This window comes from Odocoileus virginianus, unplaced genomic scaffold (assembly GCF_023699985.2).
Source record: "Odocoileus virginianus isolate 20LAN1187 ecotype Illinois unplaced genomic scaffold, Ovbor_1.2 Unplaced_Scaffold_10, whole genome shotgun sequence".
Lineage (NCBI taxonomy): Eukaryota > Metazoa > Chordata > Mammalia > Artiodactyla > Cervidae > Odocoileus > Odocoileus virginianus.
Genome location: NW_027224272.1, coordinates 496,439 through 520,013, shown reverse-complemented (window position 1 = coordinate 520,013; position 23,575 = coordinate 496,439).

Genomic DNA, 23,575 nt, shown 5'->3' with positions numbered 1-23,575 from the left:
AGTATTCTAAAATTATTATTCTGATGAGTGACTGAAATATAATGATGTCCATTCTCATTGAAAAGGAAAGAGAAACCTTTACAAAAGAGAAAGTCTTTTTCCTTTGGAATGGGAAAAAATAAAGGAGACCATATGCCTCTCCAGACAAAATATACAGTAATAAAAAATGTTTAGTGTGATAAGAAAATGAGGGAGTCTGCAGGAGAAAAATAATCAGTATTAGAAACATGTTTATCATCAGGCAATTAGCAGTGTTTGGTAAGAATAGAATTGAATGCTTGAGAATTGAAGTTAGAAATCTAATATAACTTATGAAAGGAACACAAAAAAATCAATAATAGAAAATGGTAAATATGTTTTAAAAAATGTATACAATAATAATGAGGGCCTGATTAGGTTTTTGGCCTTGCTTTGATTTGGAGCCAGTTCACTTCTGTGTCTTTATTCATCAATGAGTGATATGAAAGCAGTAGTAGATGAAGTATGTTATGGAGGTGAGATAAATTTAGAGGTTTGTCAGCAGAAATTCTAGTGAGTGAGGAATTCCTGGGTCATAGCCACACTGAGATGGATGAACTCAGTGTCTTAAGTTTGTTTTGTGGTCATTTACTAGATTTGGGCTTCCCTCATAGCTCAGTCTGGAGAAGGCAATGGCACCCCACTCCAGTACTCTTGCCTGGAAAATCCATGGACGGAGGAGCCTGGTGGGCTACAGTCCATGGGGTCGCTAAGAGTCAGACACGACTGAGCGACTTCACTTTCACGCATTGGAGAAGGAAATGGCAACCCACTCCAGTGTTCTTGCCTGGAGAATCCCAGGGACGGGGAGCCTGGTGGGCTGCCGTCTATGGGGTCGCACAGAGTCGGACACGACTGAAGTGACTTAGCAGCAGCAGCAGCAGCAGAGTCAGAAAGAATTCTGCTGCAATGCAGGAGACCCGGTTCAATTCCTGGGTCGGGAAAATCCCCTGGAGAAGGAAATGGCAATCCACTCTATTACTCTTGCCTGGAAAATCCCATGGACAAAGGAGCCTGGTGGCTACAGTCCATGGTCACAAAAGAGTTGGACATTACTGAGCGACTAAACCACCCTAGATTGGTGAACAAGGAAAGGAAGGAGAATAATAGATGCTGTGTTAGTTTTTCTTAGAGTTGCCTTAATGAAATGCCACAGTTGGATGACTTAAAGCAATAGAAATTTGTCTTCTCATAGTTGTGGGGCCTAGAATTCCAAAACCAAGACATTGGCACAGCTATGCCCAAGGAAAGAATCCTCTCTTGACTTTTCCTACCTTCTGGTGTTGGTTGGCAGTCCTTGGTGTTCCTTGGCTTGTGGATGCGTGACTATAATCTCAGCCTCTATCATCAGATGGTCTTCCTCCTCCCTGTGTCTCTGACTCTTAAAAGGACACCAGGATGAGGAAATAAGGATTTAAGGCCCACCCTGATCCAGTATCCCTGTTGGCTTAGCGGTAAAGAATCCATCTGCTAAGCAGGAGACACGTGTTTGATCCCTGGGTCAGTAGATCCCCTGGAGAAAGAAATGGCAACCTATTCCAGTATTCTTGCCTGGGAAATCCCCATGGACAAAGGAGCCTGGCGGGCTACAGTCCATAGGGTCACAAAGAGTCAGTTTATGAATGTGCGACAAAAAAACCTCACCAAGTAATCACTCTTCTTCCCTGGATTACAACTGGGAAGATCTTGTCCCCCAAAAAGGATCAAGTTCTCAGGTAGTGGAATTTAGGATTTGAATATATCTTTTTAGAAGACATAATTCAATCTAGAGTAGGTGCAAGGAAAGTGGAAAAAAAATTTTTTTTCCATTTATTTTTATTAGTTGGAGGCTAATTACTTTACATCATTACAGTAGTTTTTGTCATACAATTAAAATGAATTAGCCATGGATTTACATGTATTCCCCATTCCCCGTCCCCCCTCCCACCTCCCTCTCCCCCCCCATCCCTCTGGGTCTTCCCAGTGCACCAGGCCCGAGCACTTGTCTCATGCACCCAACCTGGGTGGTTATCTGTTTCACCCTATGATTATATACATGTTTCAATGCTGTTCTCTTGAAACATCCCCCCCTCGCCTTCTCCCACAGAGTCCACTAGTCTGTTCTATACATCGAGTCTCTTTTTCTGTGTTGCATATAGGGTTATCGTTACCATCTTTCTAAAGTCCATATATATGTGTTAGTATACTGTAATGGTCTTTATCTTTCTGGCTTACTTCGCTCTGTATAGTGGGCTCCAGTTTCATCCATCTCATTAGAACTGATTCAAATGAATTCTTTTTAATGGCTGAGTAATATTCCATAGTGTATATGTACCACAGCTTCCTCATCCATTCGTCTGCTGATGGGCATCTGGGTTGCTTCCATGTCCTGGCTATCACAAACAGTGCTGCGATGAACATTGGGGTGCACGTGTCTCTTTCAGATCTGGTTTCCTTGGTGTGTATGCCCAGAAGTGGGATTGCTGGGTCATATGGCAGTTCTATTTCCAGCTTTTTAAGAAATCTCCACACTGTTTTCCATAGTGGCTGTACTAATTTGCATTCCCACCAACAGTGTTAAGAGGGTTCCCTTTTCTCCACACCCTCTCCAGCATTTATTGCTTGTAGACTTTTGGATAGCAGCCATCCTGACTGGCGTGTAATGGTACCTCATTGTGGTTTTGATTTGCATTTCTCTGATAATGAGTGATGTTGAGCATCTTTTCATGTGTTTGTTAGCCATCTGTATGTCTTCCTTGGAGAAATGTCTCTTTAGTTCTTTGGCCCATTTTTTGATTGGGTCATTTATTTTTCTGGAGTTGAGCTGGAGGAGTTGCTTGTATATTTTTGAGATTAATCCTTTGTCTGTTGCTTCGTTTGCTATTATTTTCTCCCAATCTGAGGGCTGTCTTTTCACCTTGCTTATAGTTTCCTTTGTTGTGCAAAAGCTTTTAAGTTTCATTAGGTCCCATTTGTTTATTTTTGCTTTTATTTCTGAAATTCTGGGATGTGGGTCATAGAGGATCCTGATGTGATTTATGTCGGAGAGTGTTTTGCCTATGTTCTCCTCTAGGAGTTTGATAGTTTCTGGTCTTACATTTAGATCTTTAATCCATTTTGAGTTTATTTTTGTGTATGGTGTTAGAAAGTGTTCTAGTTTCATTGTTTTACAGGTGGTTGACCAGTTTTCCCAGCACCACTTGTTAAAGAGGTTATCTTTTTTCCATTGTATATCCTTGCCTCCTTTGTCGAAGATAAGGTGACCATAGGTTCGTGGATTTATCTCTGGGCTTTCTATTCTGTTCCATTGATCTATATTTCTGTCTTTGTGCCAGTACCATACTGTCTTGATGACTGTGGCTTTGTAGTAGAGTCTGAAGTCAGGCAGATTGATTCCTCCAGTTCCATTCTTCTTTCTCAGGATTACTTTGGCTATTCGAGGTTTTTTGTATTTCCATACAAATTGTGAAATTATTTGTTCTAGTTCTGTGAAAAATACCGTTGGTAGTTTGATAGGGATTGCATTGAATCTATAGATTACTTTGGGTAGTATAGCCATTTTGACAATATTGATTCTTCCAATCCATGAACACGGTATATTTCTCCATCTGTTTGTGTCCTCTTTGATTTCTTTCATCAGTGTTTTATAGTTTTCTATGTATAGGTCTTTTGTTTCTTTAGGTAGATATACTCCTAAGTATTTTATTCTTTTTGTTGCAATGGTGAATGGTATTGTTTCCTTAATTTCTCTTTCTGTTTTCTCATTGTTAGTGTATAGGAATGCAGGAGTTTTTGGTGTGTTAATTTTATATCCTGCAACTTTACTGTATTCATTGATTAGCTCTAGTAATTTTCTGGTAGAGTCTTTAGGGTTTTCTATGTAGAGGATCATGTCATCTGCAAACAGAGAGAGTTTCACTTCTTCTTTTCCTATCTGGATTCCTTTTACTTCTTTTTCTGCCCTGATTGCTGTGGCCAAAACTTCCAAAACTATGTTGAATAGTAGTGGTGAGAGTGGGCACCCTTGTCTTGTTCCTGATTTCAGGGGAAATGCTTTCAATTTTTCACCATTGAGGGTGATGCTTGCTGTGGGTTTATCATGTATAGCTTTTATTATGTTGAGGTATGTTCCTTCTATTCCTGCTTTCTGGAGAGTTTTAATCATAAATGGATGTTGAATTTTGTCAAAGGCTTTTTCTGCATCTATTGAGACAATCATATGGTTTTTATCTTTCAATTTGTTAATGTGGTGTATTACATTGATTGACTTGTGGATATTAAAGAATCCTTGCATTCCTGGGATAAAGCCCACTTGGTCACGATGTATGATTTTTTTAATATGTTGTTGGATTCTGTTTGCCAGAATTTTGTTAAGGATTTTTGCATCTATGTTCATCAGTGATATTGGGCCTGTAGTTTTCTTTTTTTGTGGCATCTTTGTCTGGTTTTGGAATTAGGGTGATGGTGGCCTCATAGAATGAGTTTGGAAGTTTACCTTCTTCTGCAATTTTCTGGAAGAGTTTGAGTGAGATAGGTGTTAGCTCTTCTCTAAATTTTTGGTAGAATTCAGCTGTGAAGCCATCTGGTCCTGGGCTTTTGTTTGCTGGAAGATTTCTGATTACAGTTTCGATTTCCTTGCTTGTGATCGTTTTGTTAAGATCTTCTATTTCTTCCTGGTTCAGTTTTGGAAAGTTATACTTCTCTAAGAACTTGTCCATTTCTTCCAAGTTGTCCATTTTATTGGCATAGAGCTGCTGGTAGTAGTCTCTTATGATCCTTTGTATTTCAGTGTTGTCTGCTGTGATCTCTCCATTTTCATTTCTAATTTTGTTGATTTGGTTCTTCTCCTTTTGTTTCTTAATGAGTCTTGCTAATGGTTTGTCAATTTTATTTATTTTTTCAAAAAACCAGCTTTTAGCTTTGTTAATTTTTGCTATGATCTCTTTAGTTTCTTTTGCATTTATTTCTGCCCTAATTTTTAAGATTTCTTTCCTTCTGCTAACCCTGGGGTTCTTCATTTCTTCCTCCTCTAGTTGCTTTAGGTGTAGAGTTAGGTTATTTATTTGACTTTTTTCTTGTTTCTTGAGGTAGGCCTGTAATGCTATGAATCTTCCCCTTAGCACTGCTTTTACAGTGTCCCATAGGTTTTGGGTTGTTGTGTTTTCATTTTCATTCATTTCTATGCATATTTTGATTTCTTTTTTGATTCCTTCTATGATTTGTTGGTTATTCAGAAGCGTGTTGTTTAGCCTCCATATGTTTGAATTTTTAATAATTTTTTTCCTGTAATTGATATCTAATCTTACTGCACTGTGGTCAGAAAAGATGACTGGAATGATTTCAATCTTTTTGAATTTACCAAGACTAGATTTATGGCCCAGGATGTGATCTATTCTGGAGAAGGTTCTGTGTGCACTTGAGAAAAAGGTGAAGTTGATTGTTTTGGGGTGAAACGTCCTATAGATGTCAATTAGGTCTAGCTGGTCCATTGTGTCCATTAAAGTTTGTGTTTCCTTGTTCATTTTCTGTTTAGTTGATCTATCCATAGTTGTGATAAAGTCTCCTGCTATTATTGTGTTACTATTAATTTCCTGTTTCATACTCGTTAGCGTTTGCCTTACATATTGCGGTGCTCCTATGTTGGGTGCATATATATTTATAATTGTTATATCTTCTTCTTGGATTGATCCTTTGATCATTATGTAGTGTCCATCTTTGTCTCTTTTCAGAGACTTAATTTGAAAGTCTATTTTATCTGATATGAGTATTGCGACTCCTGCTTTCTTTTGGTCTCCGTTTGCGTGGAATATTTTTTTCCAGCCCTTCACTTTTAGTCTGTATGTGTCCCTTGCTTTGAGGTGGGTCTCTTGTAGACAGCATATATAGGGGTCTTGCTTTTGTATCCATTCGAACCAGCCTTTGTCTTTTGGTTGGGGCATTCAACCCATTTACATTTAAGGTAATTATTGATAGGTATGGTCCCGTTGCCATTTATTTTGTTGTTTGGGGTTCACGTTTATACCACCTTTCTGTGTTTCCTGCCTAGAGAAGATCCTTTAGTATTTGTTGAAGAGCTGGTTTGGTGGTGCTGAATTCTCTCAGCTTTTGCTTGTCTGTAAAGCTTTTGAGTTCTCCTTCATATCTGAATGAGATCCTTGCTGGGTAGACTAATCTAGGTTGTAGGTTATTCTCTTTCATTACTTTAAGTATGTCCTGCCATTCCCTTCTGGCCTGAAGGGTTTCTATTGATAGATCAGCTGTTATCCTTATGGGAATCCCTTTGTGTGTTATTTGTTGTTTCTCCCTTGCTGCTTTTAATATTTGTTCTTTGTGTTTGATCTTTGTTAATTTGATTAATATGTGTCTTGGGGTATTTCGCCTTGGGTTTATCCTGTTTGGGACTCTCTGGGCTTCTTGGACTTGGTTGGCTATTTCCTTCCCCATTTTAGGGAAGTTTTCAGCTATTATCTCCTCGAGTATCTTCTCATGGCCTTTCTTTTTGTCTTCTTCTTCTGGGACTCCTATGATTCGAATGTTGGGGCGTTTCACATTGTCCCAGAGGTCCCTGAGGTTGTCCTCATTTCTTTTGATTCTTTTTTCTTTTTTCCTCTCTGCTTCATTTCCCCCATTTTATCTTCTAACTCACTTATCCCATCTTCTGTCTCTGTTATTCTACTCATGGTTCCCTCCAGAGTGTTTTTGATCTCATTTATTTCATTATTAATTTTTAATTGACTTTTTTTTATTTCTTCTAGGTCCTTGTTAAACATTTCTTGCATCTTCTCAATCTTTGTCTCCAGGCTATTTATTTGTAACTCCATTTTGTTTTCAAGATTTTGGATCATTTTTAATATAATTATTCTAAATTCTTTTTCAGGTAGATTCCCTATTTCCTCCTCTTTTGTTTGACTTGGTGGGCTTTTTTCATGTTCCTTTAGCTGTTGGGTATTTCTCTGCGTTTTCATTTTGTTTAGATTGCTGTGTCTGGAGTGGGCTTTCTGTATTCTTGTGGTCTGAGGTTCCTTTTTATTGTGGAGGTTTCACCCAGTGGGTGGGGTTGGACGATTGGTTTGTCAAGGTTTCCTGGTTAGGGAAGCTTGTGTCAGCGTTCTGGTGCGTGGAATTGGATTTCTTCTCTCTGGAGTGCAATGGAGTGTCCAGTAATGAGTTTTGCGATGGGTCTCTGTGTTAGGTGTGACTTTGGAGAGCCTGTATGTTGACACTCAGGTCTATATTCCTGCGTTGCTAAAGAATTTGCGTGGTATATCTTGTACTGGAGCTTATTGGCTCTTGGGTGGTGGTTGGTTTTGGTGTAGGTATGGAAGCTTTTGGATGGTCTCTTATTCCTTAATGTTCCGTGTAGTCAGGAGTTTTCTGGTTTTCTCAGGATTTGGGCTTAAGTCTCCTGCCTCTGGATTTCAGTTTTATTCTTCCAATAGTCTCAAGACTTCTCCAACTATACAGCACTGATAATAAAACTTCTAGGTTAATAGTGAAAAGATTCTCCACCGTGAGAGACAACCAGAGAGGTTCACAGAGTTACATGAAGAATAGGAGAGGGAGGAAGGAGATAGAGGTGAGCAGGAGGAGAAAAAGGGGACTCAAGAGGAGAGAGACAGATCTATGCAGTTATCTGTTCCCAAAGTGTTCTCCGTAGCCCAGACACCCACAAAGATTCACAGAGTTGGATTGGGAAGAGAAGGGGAATGGAGGAAATAGAGGTGTTCTGAGGAAGAAAACAGAGAGTCAAAAGTGGGAGAGTATCACCACACTCCTGAATAGAAATGGGAACTGAATATTGGATTCTTAAATGACCAAAATTTATATCACATACTACTGAAAAACAAAGATTGAAAATCTAGTGTAGAGGTTAGACTCTTTGAAATACAATATTTAAAAACAAAAACAAATAACACACAAAAAATTTAGAACTGTATATGAAGTTTGGTTTAAAAATAGGGTTTCTCTCTCTCTCTTTTTTTTTTTGGCAAGGTTATAGTGAAATGAAAATGAAAATTAAGGAATAATAGAGGAGTATTAGAGGACTTTAAAAGGAAATAGGAGAGAAAAACAAGAAAAAGAAAAAAAAATTTTTTTCCCTAATTAAAAAAATCGTAAAAATATATGAAAATGAAAGTTGAGGAGTAATGGGGGAGTAATAGGGAATTTTAAAAGAAAATAAAAGAGAAAAAATAAAAAATTAAAAAAAAAAGGAAAGAAAATATATATTTTTTTAAATTAAAAAAAATATATGTACATATATATCTAGGTATTTCTCTGGAGTTGTTGCGGTCAGCGCAGGTTCAGTTCAATTTCAGATAGCTCCTCTTTCCAGCTTACACTTCTCGATATCTATAGGCCCCTTCCGGTGTAGTCAGTGTTACCTTCAGGGATTTTAATCTGTTGCACCGGTCCTTTCTGAAGCGGTTCCCTTTGTTTATTTGGCTTCTGTTTGCCGTCTCTTCGGTGTCTAATTTCCACCCTGACACAGGCGGGCGGAGGTGATCTCTTATTTAGGTTCGCTAGTTCAGTTCAGTCCTGCTACGGGGAGGGCGGGGCACTGCAGACAGATACCGCTCTGTGTGGATAGCGCTCACCGTGTTCCGGCCACACTGGGTTTGCCCCACTCATGGGTGTCAGTGCTTTCCCCGTCTACACTGCTCAGGCTCCCGGCTGCTCTATATGGAGCAGGCCCTGCGTTGAGTGCGGTTCCAGTTTTCGGGTACTCCACAAAAGCACAGATTCGGTTGCGCCTGCGTTTTGTGCCTTCCCCGGCCTGAGCGGTTCAGGCAGCCAGAGGCTTGGGCGCAATCTCCCCGGGTACGGCGCGCTTTTTCCCTCCGCGGCCCCAGCACGCACCGCCAGTCGGGTCTCAGGAAGTCTTTAGCTAGAACCCGGAGGCCTGTTTGCAGTGTGGGAGGGGGTGGCTTCTCAGGGGCTGAGTTTGCCCTTTTCCCCTCCCCCCTGCCTCCTACCTCCAGCGGGGATGGGCCGGCTCTTCTCTGGAGATTCTCAGTCCCTTTGTTTTGCGAACCGCCGGCAGTGTGTTCGGGCCGGTTAATTTTGTCCCTTGCTATCCCACAGTTTAAAAAAGCTCCCTCCGATTGCTCTCAGGGTCTTTGGGCCGGTCCTTACCCTAAGCAATGCCGCCCGCTCCTCTCCGTTCCGCCCCCGCTTGTTGCTGGCGGGTGCGGGCGTCTGGGGTACTTTTCTGCTGGGAGTTGCTTTTAGGCACGTAATCTGTGGGCCTTGTTTAATTTTTCCTCCCAGTTAGATTGCCGAAAACTTCCCCCAGTCCCGCCAGTGAGAGGGTTTCCTGGTGATTGGAAACTTCCTCTATTAAGACTCCCTTCCCGGGACGGGTCTCCGTCCGTAGCTCTTTTGACTCCCTTATTATCGTTTATATTTTGTCCTACCTCCCTTCGAAGACAATGGGCTGCTTTTCTGGGCGCCTGATGTCCTCTGCTAGCGATCAGAAGTTGTTTTGTGAAATTTGCTCAGCGTTCAAATGTTCTTTCGATGAATTTGTAGGAGAGAAAGTGGTCTCTCCGTCCTATTTCTTCGCCATCTTGGCTCCTCCCTTGGAAAATGGAAAATTAAGTTTCTGCTCCTAGACAGAAGAGCAGAAAACAAAGATGAAGAAATAGGCAAACGAGAGAAGAGGTAGTTGTGTTTCCTGTAGCTAAAGGGAACAACCCAGATCAAGTAAGTATCCCACATGAATATTTCATTTTGCGTGATGAGGACGGCTTGCATACCAGCTCTCCAGCTTGTACTGTCTGTCCTTGTGAGTGTTTTCTGACTGCAGTGATGATATTTTTTCCTTCTATACATTGGTCACTTTTCCTTCTTTCTTAGTAATAATTTTTAAAATGTCATTGTTAAGTGTGACCATCCCCATGATTAAATGCCAGTGTTCTTACTTTGAATATTAAGTGTGTGTAGGTGGCTTCTTGGCTGTGGCCATTTAGTTCCACTACAGTTCTTTGTGCTAATTGCGTGGATATTTAAAGAGCTAGTGCATCTGTGTTCACCAGAGATGTACAACTCCTTTGCTTGACTAACAGAAGAAGAGAAGGGCTTGGTCTGTGGTTATGGATTAAAATAAAATCACCCCAGGATAATTCAGTTCCATGCCTAATTAAAGTATCGTTTAGATTTTGCCCTTAAAATATGGATCCATCTACATTCCCAGTACTGTTTCCTTCAGACTATCTATGGATATAGGATACTATAAACAATTTTTGACTAATGGTCTCACTTAATATTGTTAGTGTGGTCTTTACATTGTAAGTATCTGTAGGCAGGGGTGGAAAATACTGATAAAAATGGGGATGTATTTCTCATGTCTGTTTTTCCTGGTCCTGTGTATTCCATTGAAAGGCTAAGTAACTCCAGAGTAGCAGTCAGGAGGCCGATAGCTACCCCTTGTATTTGGCAAACATGTGTTTGGCTTCTGTTAATTTTCCCTCCAATTTAATATATCAGGTTGACCCAACACTTGGTATCAAGTGACATATTAACCAGACTATGCTCGTATGATGGGTATGGTTGCAAAGCTTTTATTCCATCTTCACGAATTTTCTCAAACCTGATTAGATACACAGGCTCAGATATGAGTCAAAAAATATTTTTTTAAAAAACTCTAATAATGATCAAAACAATAAGCTTATCAATGCCTAAATTCAAAATTTTTGTTAAGATTTAAATTAGGATAAAGATAGAAAATATTATTTAATTCAGCATCTTTTAAACATGAGTTTATAGACTATGTGCTGATATTTTTTTCTCCTAGAGAAATCCAATAGCAGACTACAAGGTAGGTTAATGATGAAAATAATACAAAATGAAGTTACCGAAAAGTGCCAATGTGGGCTGAATATGAGACACATAACTAAGAGGATAGAACAATGTACTTGGACACGAAAATGCTTGCTTCTGAACCCCCACTCCTCCAGATTACAGCTTTGTGACTTTTGACAAGTACCTTAAACATCTTGCCTTAGTTTTCACATCTGTAAAATGGGTGTAACTTATGCCCCATGTCCTGAAGGTGTTACAAGAATTAAATGAGTCATTACATATAAAGAGTTGACAGTGATTTAAGTGCCTTGGAATTGCTTACTATTATTAAGTTCTTGTGGCAATAACAATATTGTACCCACTAAATTGCAAATATTTTGAAACAAGTTTCTATTTTTTTAAACTTAAGGCAAGTTTTATGTTTTCTTTATGAAAAAGGTATGTGATCTGGACACTTGAGATGGTATAAAATAATCTGACTATACAACTTTGAAGAGGATTTTTGTCTTCAAATTCCATGGGCATCAATGAAGTATAAAATAAGAAAGAAAATGCACACATTTATTAAGTTTTTTAAAAAAACCAATGGGGACAGATCTGTATATGAATGATATAAACAATAATCTAGTTTTGAGAATACCTGAATATGAGGAAAAGGGCTTGCCCTGATTTTCCTTTTCCTTAGGTAAATCACTGTTTCTTAGTTTTCCAGTTGATTCTCCACTTCCATTGCTGAATAACCAGTTTACCAATGCAAAGACAAATGCTGAGCACTCAACATGGTGCCATTGTGAGGGAGCGGGCAATGACGGGCGGTAGTTTGATTACAGTTAATCCCTTACATAATTGAGAGTTCTGCTGGCTTAGAGTATTAGTTCCCCCAGAGCCACAGTTCTCCTGGTAATGTGAAAACTGAAATTGCCAGATGACCCGTTCAGAATTCAGCATACCAGTTAATTAACAGGCAAAATATTACTCTCTTTCCTCTACTAATTGATCCTGATTATTAAGAGAAAATAAGGTTGCTACTTCACAGTGAGTTCAAGGTAGCTATTTGAGCATGGAATTCAAGCAATTCTCTGAAGAACTTCTTCATACTTCCATGTAAGGTGTTCAAAATTGGTAATACATAGCAATCCAGTGTAGACAGGATCTTTAAGGGCTCACATCTTTTAGGAATAAAGATGAACAACCATGATCAGCTGTGAGCAACAAAGAAGTTGAGTAGTGAAAGATGTTATGAACACCTACACTGTGACCAAGTTTAGAAATCAAGGCATTAGGTTGTAAGCAGTTTTTCTGCTTGCTTACCATATATTTGTATACATGCACCAATTTATGTTATCTGCCTTCTCATCACATGCCATTTTGACTTCTCTGACTGTTCCTTCTGACATCCTTACTTTACTATTACTTCCCTAGCACTTTTAATGGTTGTTTAATGTTCACATTCCCTGTATTTTATATCTTTCTACTTGAGGTGCTGATGGACATAATCGTGAATCCATATCTTATGTTGAGAAACAAATAATTTGGATAGTGTTGACTGAAAAAGGAAAAAAAACACAGCCTAAAAGTTGAGAGTTATGTTGCATTTGATGGTCTTGCTGAGGACTGTAGCCTGGGATTTAGCCTCTCAGACAGCTCTGAGAAACTGCTCCAAAGAGTTAAGGGATGACCCAGGATATAGAGGAGTTTTTGTTGGGGATAAATGCATCATGTAGTTGAACATTAGAAGATTACTGCTAATCACTAGTAAACATTTCAAGTTAATTATTTTAGTCCTTTTGTATGTATGAGAAGAGGCATGAGTCTAGACTCATTAAAATTATTCCTTTGACATGCATCCTAACTATCTAAAGCCAGTATCCAATTTTTCTCTGTCCTGAATGCTCTTCAGCTTGCAGCATTGGGGCAGGTGCAGTGGCTGATGATGTTATGGCTGTGATGTCCTTTGTTTACTAAAGTAACAGGTGACATCCTCTGTGTATAAGAGTTAGGAACAAAAGTCATTACATTAAGTCAAAATGACACTTGAACATTCCTTAGGAAGGTGACACATTAGCGGCTAAAAAACTACCTAAAAAATCCAACCCATGATTTTTTTCTCAGTATGGCAGTAAGTTTCTGTTTCTTGAGCACCAAATGAAGTGCTGACTGGCTTTTAGATGGTATGTTGTATGAAAATACACATCTTTTAAAATATTTATTTGTTTTTGGTTGTTCTGGGTCTGTGTTGCTACCTGCAGGCTTTCCCTAGTTGCCATGAGTGGGGGTTACTCTTTATTGCTGTGTGGGTTTCTCACTGTGGCAGCTTCTGTTGTTGTGGAGCATGGGCCCCAGGGCACATGGGCTTCAGTAGTTATAGTGTGTGGGCTCGGTAGTTGTGGCTCGTGAGCTCTAGAGAGCGGGCTCAGTCATTGTGGTGCGCGGGCTTGGTTGCTCCGTAGCATGTGGGATCTTCCTGGACCAGGGATCAAACCCATGTCCCCTGCATCAGTGGGCAGATTCTTACCTCTGGACCACCAGGGAAGCCCTGAAAATGATATATCTTTAAATACTAAAATCGCACTCAAAACTTTATGAAATGAAGGCCTGAACTAGGACCAGCCAGTGTATCAGCATATTCATGCTCCTCACCTTATGCTTCCTCTAGGATATGTGTTTACTGGAATGGTAGACTGAATTGCCCACATTGTTTGAACTTCTAGTTTCCTTCTCCTCTTTCTCAATCTCTGTCACTCTCTCTGACTCTCTCTCCTATAAACATAAGAGTTAGATTGTTGTCTATTTCTCCCTTTGGATCTGGTGTGTGTGTGTGTGTGTGTGCGCACAAGCACATGCACACAGTTTCTCAGATGTGTCTGACTCTTTGCAGCCCCATGGATCTGTTGCTACTTGCTTAATGCATTTAGCTGTTTCAGTGTTGGTACACTTTTTTTTGTGATTATTGTATATTCTTGTTGAATTAACCCCATTATCAGGATAGAATGATGTAAGTATAGCTACCTCTGCCCTCTTGCGGTATCTGCTTTGATGGAATACCTTTTGCCATCCCTTCAATTTGAGCCTATGTGTGTCCTTAAAGCTGAAGTGAGTATAATGAAGGCAACATAGAGATGAGTCTTAAATTGTTTGTTTGTCCATCCAGCCACTCTGTGCCTTTTGATTGGAGAATTCAGTCAATTAAAATTTAGAGTATTGGTTAATAAGTCTTGCTAATGCCATCTTATTGTTTCTTTCTGGTTTTGTTTTCTTCCTTTCCTGTTGCCTTCCTTTGTAAATTGATGATTATTCTGTAGTGGTATGCTTTGATTCCCTTCTCTGTACATTTTGGGGATCTATTTTAGCTTTTTGTTATTTGTCAAGAGTTCCTATGAGGCTTACATAAAACTTATATAGAATAATCTGTTTTATGCTGATAACAATTTAACTTCAATTTAACTTCAAATGCAGACAAAACTCTATCCTTTTGCTCTCCCTTTTAAATTTTACTGTCACTGTTTACATTATTTTATGCTATAGCTCTGATAACATTATTGTATCTGTAAGTAAAGGATAAAGTATATAAATGACCTTTATGCTACAGTTAATTAGTACTTCACCATATTACCATATTATGGTATTCATTATCTGAGTATCTTCTGAATTGTACCAGTGTATGGCATATTTTCATATGTCGTCATGTTCTAAATAGCATTCCTTTGCTTCGACTCAAACTACTTTAGCACTTCTTATAAGGCAGATTTAGTGTTGAGGAATTCTCAGCTTCTTTCTGTTTATTTGGAAGAGTCTTTATTTGGACTTAAGTCTTGAAGGACAACTTTGCTGAACAAAGTATTGTTGGTTGGCATTTTTTTTCTTTCAGAAGTTTGAATATACCATCCCATTCTCTTTTGGCCCTCAAGGTCTCTGTTAGGGAAATCCTCTGATAGGCTATTTGGGGTTCCCTTCTATGAGATTTTTTTCCCCTCTGACTGCTTTTTAAATTCTTTGTCTTTCAACAGTTTTATTGTTGTGTCTTGGAAAAGATCATTTCAGATAAAAAATTTGAGGTCACAGGTTCATAAAGTTGGTTTTTCAGATCTCTCTGTGCGTTTGGGAATTTCCTAGCCCTTATTTTGTTAAAAGAAACTTTCTACTCCCTTTTCTCTGTCTTCTCCTTTTGGGACTGCAATAGTCCTTGCAGTTTCTTTTGATGGTATCTCCTAGGTTGTATAGGCTTTCATCATTCCCTCTCATTGTTTTTCCTTTTTGTACCTCTGATTGGGTAATTTTAATTTCTGTCTTATTCCTCACTAATACTATGTTTTGCTTGTCCAGCTCTACTGTTGAAGCTCTGTATTGGACTTTTCAGTTCAGTCATTGTATTAAGCTCCAAACTTCCTATTTCATTCTTCTTATGTTTTCTATCTCTTTGTGGAACTTCTCATTTTTTTATTGTATAATTTTCTGAGATCATTAAATTGTTTATCCATATTCTCTTGTCTCTCTCTGAGCATCTGTAGAATAATTACCTTGAACTCTCTGCTGGATTATTCCCAAATCGCCATTTCTTTGGGACCAGTTACTAGAGGTTTACTGTATTCTTTTGGAAGACATTTTTAACACATTTCCCTGATTCCTTGTAATCTCTGTAGTCTGTATGGATGTCTGCACATTTGAAGAAGCAGTCACTTCCTCTAGGCTTTCTAGATTGAATTCGGTAAGACAAGACTTTCACCCGTGGTTCACGCTGTCACCTGAGGTCTAATGATGCAGGGCGCCAAGTGCAGAGGTGTGTGGGGACAGTGGTCTGAAGTGGGCATGAAGTCTCTGTGGCTCAGGCTGCCGTAGTCCTCAGCATCAACAACTGCATGGGTCTAGGTGAGCACTGTGGGTGGATTGCAGTTGCTACAAGTGCCATTAGGGTCTTAATATGTGCTTCCAGGTCCGGTAGTTAGGGACCAGGGCAAGTAGCAGTGGAGACTTGAGTCAGTGGTTTTCACACACAGCTGTGGAGGTCATCTGTAGGTAGTTAGGTTGTGACAGGGGCCAGTTACAGACACATGAATAGTGATGGTTTGGGAGCAAGGGCCCGGGTCCGCTATCGGCTCACTAGCTGTTGCCGTGCTCTCCGACCAGAATGCACACCATCACCCTGGGGCTTCCCTGGTGGCTCAGACGGTAAAGAATCTGCCTGTGATGCAGGAGACCCAGGTTCAATCCCTGGGTTGGGAAGATCCTCTGGAGAAGGAAATGGCAACCCACTCCAGCATTCTTGCCTGGGAAATCCCATGGACAGAGGAGCCTGGTGGGCTGTAGTCCATGGGGTTGCAAAGGGTCTGACACAACTGAGCAACGAATCTTTTACCACCCTGGGGGTGCACATGGTAGAAGTTTGGTTCAGTGGCATGCAAGTGTACCACTGGAGGGGCTAGCTACAGATGGGCATATTGGTGCCAGTCAATGGAAGAAGACAGGGCCTGATCTGAACTGAAAAGCAGCTGCCAGGGCACTGGTTGTCGATGTGTTCCCATATGCTTGTACACTCTCCCTCCAGGCATACACACGAAGTGGAAGCCCGTGACTAGCATCAGGCCATGGTGTGCCAATGCATGGCTGACAGTGTTAGCACTGGGGCCAGGCCCAATGGTAGGGTTCAGCCAGGGACCCCGAGGCTGGTGCCTTCACTCTCATAGCTGCTGAAGCCAGATCTGGCTGCCAGTGTGGCTCCAGAGCTCCAGGGGATGTGGGGAGGAATTCAGGCAGTTAACATCTTACACTGGCATGGCCGCAGAGACTCTGGATTTCTGCCGGCAGTTTCTGGTCTCCACTTGGAGGGTGGTGGTGCGGGAAAGGAGCCAGGAGGGACTTGGGCACCTGGCATCCGCAAACATGGAAGCCTGTGGAGCAAGAGCTGGAGAGATTTTCAGGCATCTCTGGTGGTTGTGCTGGCCTTCAGCTTCATAAATGGTGAAATCTGAGACATCCCTGGAGGTCCAGGGTTAAGATTTCGCCTTCCAAGGCAGGGGGTGTGAATTCGATCCCTAGTCGGGAAGCTAAGATCTCACATGCTTTGCAGTCAAACAAACAAACAAACAAACAAAAACATAAAACAGATGTAGTATTGTAACAAATTCAATGAAAACTTTAAAAAATTGGTCTACTTTTCTTAAAAAATCAGTGGTGATATCTGAGTTTGTCTGAAGAACAGGTATCTGCAAGTCAGGATCATGCCCACTGCATGTCAGCTAATGGTGGCTGGCCTCCACTTTTCCTGCTTGTTTTTCGCAGGCTCAGCACTGTCTCACCAGTGCCAGCCTGGGTTGAATGAAACCAAAGCAGGACGTTCATACAGTGTCCTGAGAGGCTGGGCAGTCACCCTGTTCTTCCTGTCCTGGCCGGAGGAACTTTTTCTAGCTGGGAAGTTCCTTCCTGACTCTGAACAGTGCCGGCTTGGGGGATGGGATGATACAGGCCAGGTGAAATTGTCCTCTTTTCCTTCTTGGGCAATTCGTCTCAGTTTTTTGGTCCTACTTTGTTGCTCAGACTTCCTAAGTGGACTCTAGAGGTCTCTGAGAGTTGTTTTGGTTTGTGCTTAGCTGTTTGGCCGTTGATACAGGAGGGGAGGTGGAGGGAGCTGGGCTCTCCCATGCTGCCATTTTTTCCCTTGCAATCCTGGAACCACCAAAATTCGCACAGCGTGAAGTAGAGCTTCTTTCTTTAATCACAGTGTTGGCTAGCAATTGGCATTGATCACTTCAGTATTCCTTAAGTGTGTTATATGTGGTATACATGCTAGTTTTTAATGTACGATGATGATGATAAAAGAGAACAGTCTTTTAAAAAAAAGAAAATAGTCTTATTTTGTAGCATGAAGTTTCCATGTTCCTGCCTCAATGCATAGAATGGGAAGCACTGTAAGCTGACCACCATAAGAAATCAATCAAGGTCAATAGCTATGCAATCAAAAAAAGTAGAGAAATACTCTGTTGTCATGTGCTAATCCCTACCAAGAATGAAACAAGCATGAAAGACTATCACTGATCCACACATGATATGGTCTTGGAGGTACAGATTTTACTCATAATGAATATATATTTCACTTAAATACCAGTTTGAATATAATACAGTTTTAAACATAGAACAGTAGCTCTTTCACTGATGTTCCAAATCAAATCTGTAGTCCTAATTTACATAAACTTTCACTGATTGATGAAAAATAAATCGTTGGGGAATATTTACCTTTCTTCCATAAATTAGAATTGGGCAGACCAACAAAAATTAAATGGGATGGGCAGGATGGAGAAGGGGTTTGAGAACAAATGATACAAATTAATGCAAAAGCCAAGAGGTCAATTGCAAGTTTGGGTCTAGATTTTGTGGGATCTGAAGTTTATGCAATTTGGGGGTGCTTCTATAAGGATAATGATACAGGACTATGAATACAAAATTAGGCAGAACGTTGAATCATTATTTATAATGAGAAAAAAAATAACAGCACATGTTGGTTTTCTTGGAAATTCAGATTTCTGTCTCTGAGAAAAAATAGGAAATTTGCCAACAATGCTTCAAAAGACTGGTTTCCTGTTGGAAAGCTGGCTTCCTCTCCCCATCTAGAACATTCTACAACTTCCCCAAAATGACCAGCACTCCCAAGAGTCGGTGCAGTTGATAGGCCCTGATGATACTGAAGCCTCATTTGCTTCCTGGGGAATCTACCTCTCGTCAGTAATATATCTTATGTCTGATTATTTATTTGCTGCACGCCCCCCACCCCAGTGCTTTCCCTCAGGGATCTGTACCCAAGGATCCGGCTTCTAACTCATCTGTCTCTAGGTGATGACAGTGCTGGCATAGGCTACTCCCTGGGAGAACAAAGCGATAGTTTCTGAAGAGCAGGCAGGCTCCTCCCACGGCTCCTCCCCTGACTCAGCACAGACAGCAGCCAATAAAGCCCAGCTACCAAGTTCTCCTTGAAGGGACTCTGCCTACTCATTTAGCACCCCAGCATTTCTTTCTGATACCCTAGAATCTGACTTCTAGCTTGCCTGTCCCTGAGAACAAGAGGGCCTGACAGATGCCAGGCCCTGGAGGCCACTGGCAGCGAAGCAGTGGTTGCAAGGATCTTGGGGGCACACACTCCTTGCCCAGTGCAGTGCAGAGCAAACAGTGACAAACTCCAGAGCCAAGCTTTTCCCCTGAGGATCAAAGGAGTTGGACTGCACTGCCAGAACCGTAGTGTTCGCTGCTGCTGTTCAAGAGACCGATTTCTGTCTTGCCTGTCTCAGAGCACTAATGGGACCTCTCAGACTCAAGAGGCCAGGGGGCTGCTAAAAACAAGACACTGCTTTGGGAGTAGCACAAAGGTTCGAGAAATAGCCCACATCTCTGGCTGAGAGGATTGAGTGTCTTCTCCTGCACAAGACCCATTTGTGAAGACTGGGAGAGATGACTCATCTAATGTGCAGAACTCAACACAGTGAAGGCAAAGAAACAGGGAAATATGTTACAAATAAAAGTAAAAGATAGGACCTCCCTGGTGGTACAGTGGATGAAAAGAGTCCACCTGCCAATGCAGGAGACACAGATTTGATCCCTGGTCTGGGAGGATCCCACATGCCATAGAGCAACTAAGCCCATGTGCCACAACTACTGCGTCCACATGCCCTAGAGCCCATGCTCCACAACAAGAGAAACCACCACAATGAGAAGCCCTGCACACCTCAACTAGAGAGTAGTCCCTGCTTGCTGCAAGTATAAAGCCTGTGAGAAACAATGAAGAGCCAGTGCAACTAAAATTTAATTAATTAAAAAAAAAAGAAAAAGATAGATCTCCAGAAACCAATCCTAATGAAACAGACACATGTAAAACACCTGACTGAGAATTCAAAGTAACATAAAGATGCTCCCTGAAGTCAGGAGACCAGTGCCAATGTGTGAACCTCGTGTGTGCATGCCTGTGAATGTGTTGTGTGTATAACTCCTACCAAGGAGTGATTTTTTGTTTGTTTTAGTTGTTTAACACAAATCCTACATTAGTGCTTTTACAACTTCCAGAGAGTGAGATACTCAGTAATGAGGACAAACATTGATATTGTCATAATTAGGTGCCAAGCCAAGTTCTTTGTATTTACTTCTGTGATGCTTACAAGAACCTGATAAGGAAAATTCTATCCCCATTTTCACAGACACAGAGAGCTTTATTAACTTTATGAATATCACAGAGCTAATAAGATGGGGGGTGGTGCTCTGAATACTGTGGGCTTAATTTCAGCATTCTACCACCTCACCAGATTGTATCATACATTAATGGGTATGTAGTATTTGTGACATGGGAGTCCTCAGCTGTAAATGGTTGTTCTTTCAGCCCCTGTGGAAGACCATTTATTTCACATCTTATCACAATAGTTGTAAGAGAATGTGGCTGGAACTATTTTTGCATTTTGATTTCTTGCTAATACATTTTCTTAGGTTTTTTAATTTTTATTTTATATTGGAGTATAGTTGATTAACAATGTTGTGTTAGTTTCAGGTGTACAGCAAAGTGATTCAGTTATACATATATCTATTCTTTTTCAAATTCTTTTCCCATTTAGGTTATTACAGAATATTGAGCAGAGCTTCCCTGTGCTATACAGTAGGTCCTTGTTGGTTATCTGTTTTAAATATAGCAGTGTGTATATGTCATCCCAAACTCTGAATCCACCCACCCCCACCCTTCTCCCTGGGTAACCCATCAGTTCATTCTCTAAGTCTGAGTCTATTTCTATAGTGTAAATAAGTTCATTTGTAGCAATCCTTTTTTAGAGTCTGCATATGAGTGATATCATATGATATTTATCTTTCTCTGTCTGACTTACTTCACTTAGTATGATCATCTCCAGGTCCATCCATGTTGCTGCAAATGGTGTTATTTCATTCTTTTTAATGGCTGAGTAATATTCCATTGTGTGTATGTGTATAGATATATTTAGATGTCTCTATATATAGATATATAAATGTATATACATACACATAACATACATCCATCTGTTGTATACATATATTTTTTATCCATCCATCTGTTGTTTGATATTTTGGTTGCTTCCTTGTCTTGCCTGTTATAAATAGTGCTGCAGTGAACGGTGGGGTATATCTATCCTTTTGAACCATGTTTTCCACCAGATATATGCCCAGGAGTGGGATTGCTGGATCATATGGTAGCTCTATTTTTAGTTTTTTAAGGAACCTTCATACTGTTCTCCATAGTGGCTGTACCAACTTACATTCCCACCAATAGTGTAGGAGGGTTCCCTTTTCTCCACACCCTCTCCAGCATTTATTGTTTGTAGACTTTTGCTTGATTGCCATTCTGACTGGTGTGAGGTGATATCTCACTATAGTTTTCATTTATATTTACCTAATAATTAGCCATGTTGAGCACCTTTTCATGTGCATGTTGGCAATCTGTATGTTTTCTTTGGAGAAGTGTTTTTTAGATCCCTCACCCCATTTTTTGATTGGATAGTTGTTGTTGTTGAGTTGTGTGAGCAGTTTGTAAATTTTAGAGATTAATCCCTTGTCAGGTCCCATCATTTGCAAATATTTTCTCCCATTCTATAGGTTGTCTTTTTGTTTTGTTTTATGGTTTCCTTTGCTGTGCAAAAGCTTTTGAGTTTAATTAGGTCCCATTTGCTTATTTTTGTTTTTATTTACATTTCTCTAAGAAAGATTGAGATATTGCAATGATTTATATCAAAGTGCTCTGCTTATCCTTTCCTGTAAGAGTTTTTTAGCATCCAGCCTTACCCTTAGTTATTTAATCCATTTTGAGTTTTATGTGTGTACGGTGTTAGAGAATGTTCTAATTTTATTTTTTTGCATATAGCTGTCCAGTTTTTCCAGCATCATTTTTTGAAGAAAGCGTCTGTTTTCCATCATATGGTCTTGCCTCCTTTGTTGTAGATTAGTTGTCCTTAAGTGTGAGAGTTTATCTCTGGACTTCCTGTTGTGTTCCATTGATCTTTATTTCTGTCTTTGTGCCAGTACCATACTGTTTTGATGATTGTAGCTTTGTAGTATAGTCTGAAGTCAGGGGACCTGATTCCTCCAGCTTGAGTTTTCTTTTCAAGATTGCTTTGGCTATTTGGGGTCTTTTGTGTCTCCATACAAATTTTAAAATTTTTTTGTTCTAGTTCTGTGAAAAATGCCATTGGTAATTTGATAGGGATTGCATTGAATCTGTAGATTGCCTTGGGTAGTATAGTCATTTTGACAATATTGATTCTTCCAATCCAAGAACATGGTATATCTTTCCATTGTGTGTGTCATCTTCAGTTTCTTTCATCAGTGTCTTACAGTTTTCTTGCTAATATGTTTTCTAAGTAACTTTTCCAGCTTGTGTGCCAAGACACAGCCCTGTCTTCCTTAGTTTCATTTTGCCTAGTTGCTTTGTGTTTCATGAGGTCAGGAAACACATCTTCCATTTCTCATCGATGTTCCAGAATCATGGCATGGGCTAGGCTCATAAGAAAGGAATAACAAACATTGGTTTATTCACTGCTACTTTTTTTATCTGCAAGCCACTACTGAAGGTTACCTGTAATTTGCATTCCTTCAGAAAAGATTTATTGATAGTCCATTATGTGATAGAGATACAACAAGAATAAAACAATTCTCCTGCCATTGTGGAATTTACAGTGTAATAGGAGGAAACATATGTGAACAAGTTATGTAGTGATTTGATGTATCAACATATATGTGATGAGTCAATATATTTAGTTTCAGAGGGAATGGAGTGACCTAATACTGATTTTGATAAGAGAGGTCTGACTCAGTTGTGGAAGTGAAAGAAACTCTTAGGGATTATTTTATCTGGTCACTCATTTTGTAGATAGCAAATTGGAGTAATGGAGTGTTGAATGGGATTTTTCCTATTAGTCTAGACTTGACTATGAAGAAAAATAGTTGGTTAAAAAAAAACTTTGAATAAGCTTAACCTCAAGAGAGGCTTTTTCTAAAACACCATCTTCTTCAAAGGATTTAAGGGCAACAGAATCAGGTCTACTTGTTTCCTGTATCCTGTCATCACAGAATTGGCCAAGACCTAGAGACAGGAGGAAAGAGAGTCATGCTGAACAGTTTTTAGAGTATGCAGGGTGTCCAAAGAAAGGCTCCTTCTTTCTCCTTGCCTTTTTGACTCTCCTCGTAAATCTAAATGATGACAGTGATAGTTCTCTTCTAAGAGATCTGCTCGAATTTTGATTGAGTCTACAAGAAGGAGAGACTGTGCTCTGTTCATATTTTCTCATCCGGATGTCCTGGTACCACAGCCTAAGGGGAGTCATTACAGTCTCTGGAAGAGTAGTTATATGGGTGTTCTCTGGAGGTTTATGGCTTAGTGAGGAGAAAGATTGATGCTACTTTCTGATCTAGAGATTTCTGTAGATGGGAGTCTCACTGTAGTGGTCAAGGTCAGCAAGACTTAAAGAGATCATGGTATAAGGAGGACTTGGGTAAAAATACAAAAGTATCTTCACCCCATCTCAGTTCTCCATAGTCTTTGGAGAAGGAGACAATAGCAGTTCCTATAGCTCTGAGAAGAGCTCCAGGGTTTCCCAAGCCACTGACCGACTAAACATTGGGATATTCAACCCAGAGAAGGGATTGACAGTATGGTGTATGGGCAGGAGGCCAGCAGGAGATAATGGACTACTGATCTCTAGGGGTACTTGGTTCTGGAGTCTTCCTGGGTAAAGCTGATGTCCACCCTGAGTGTTAACCATACCACCTACATACCCATAACCCCAGA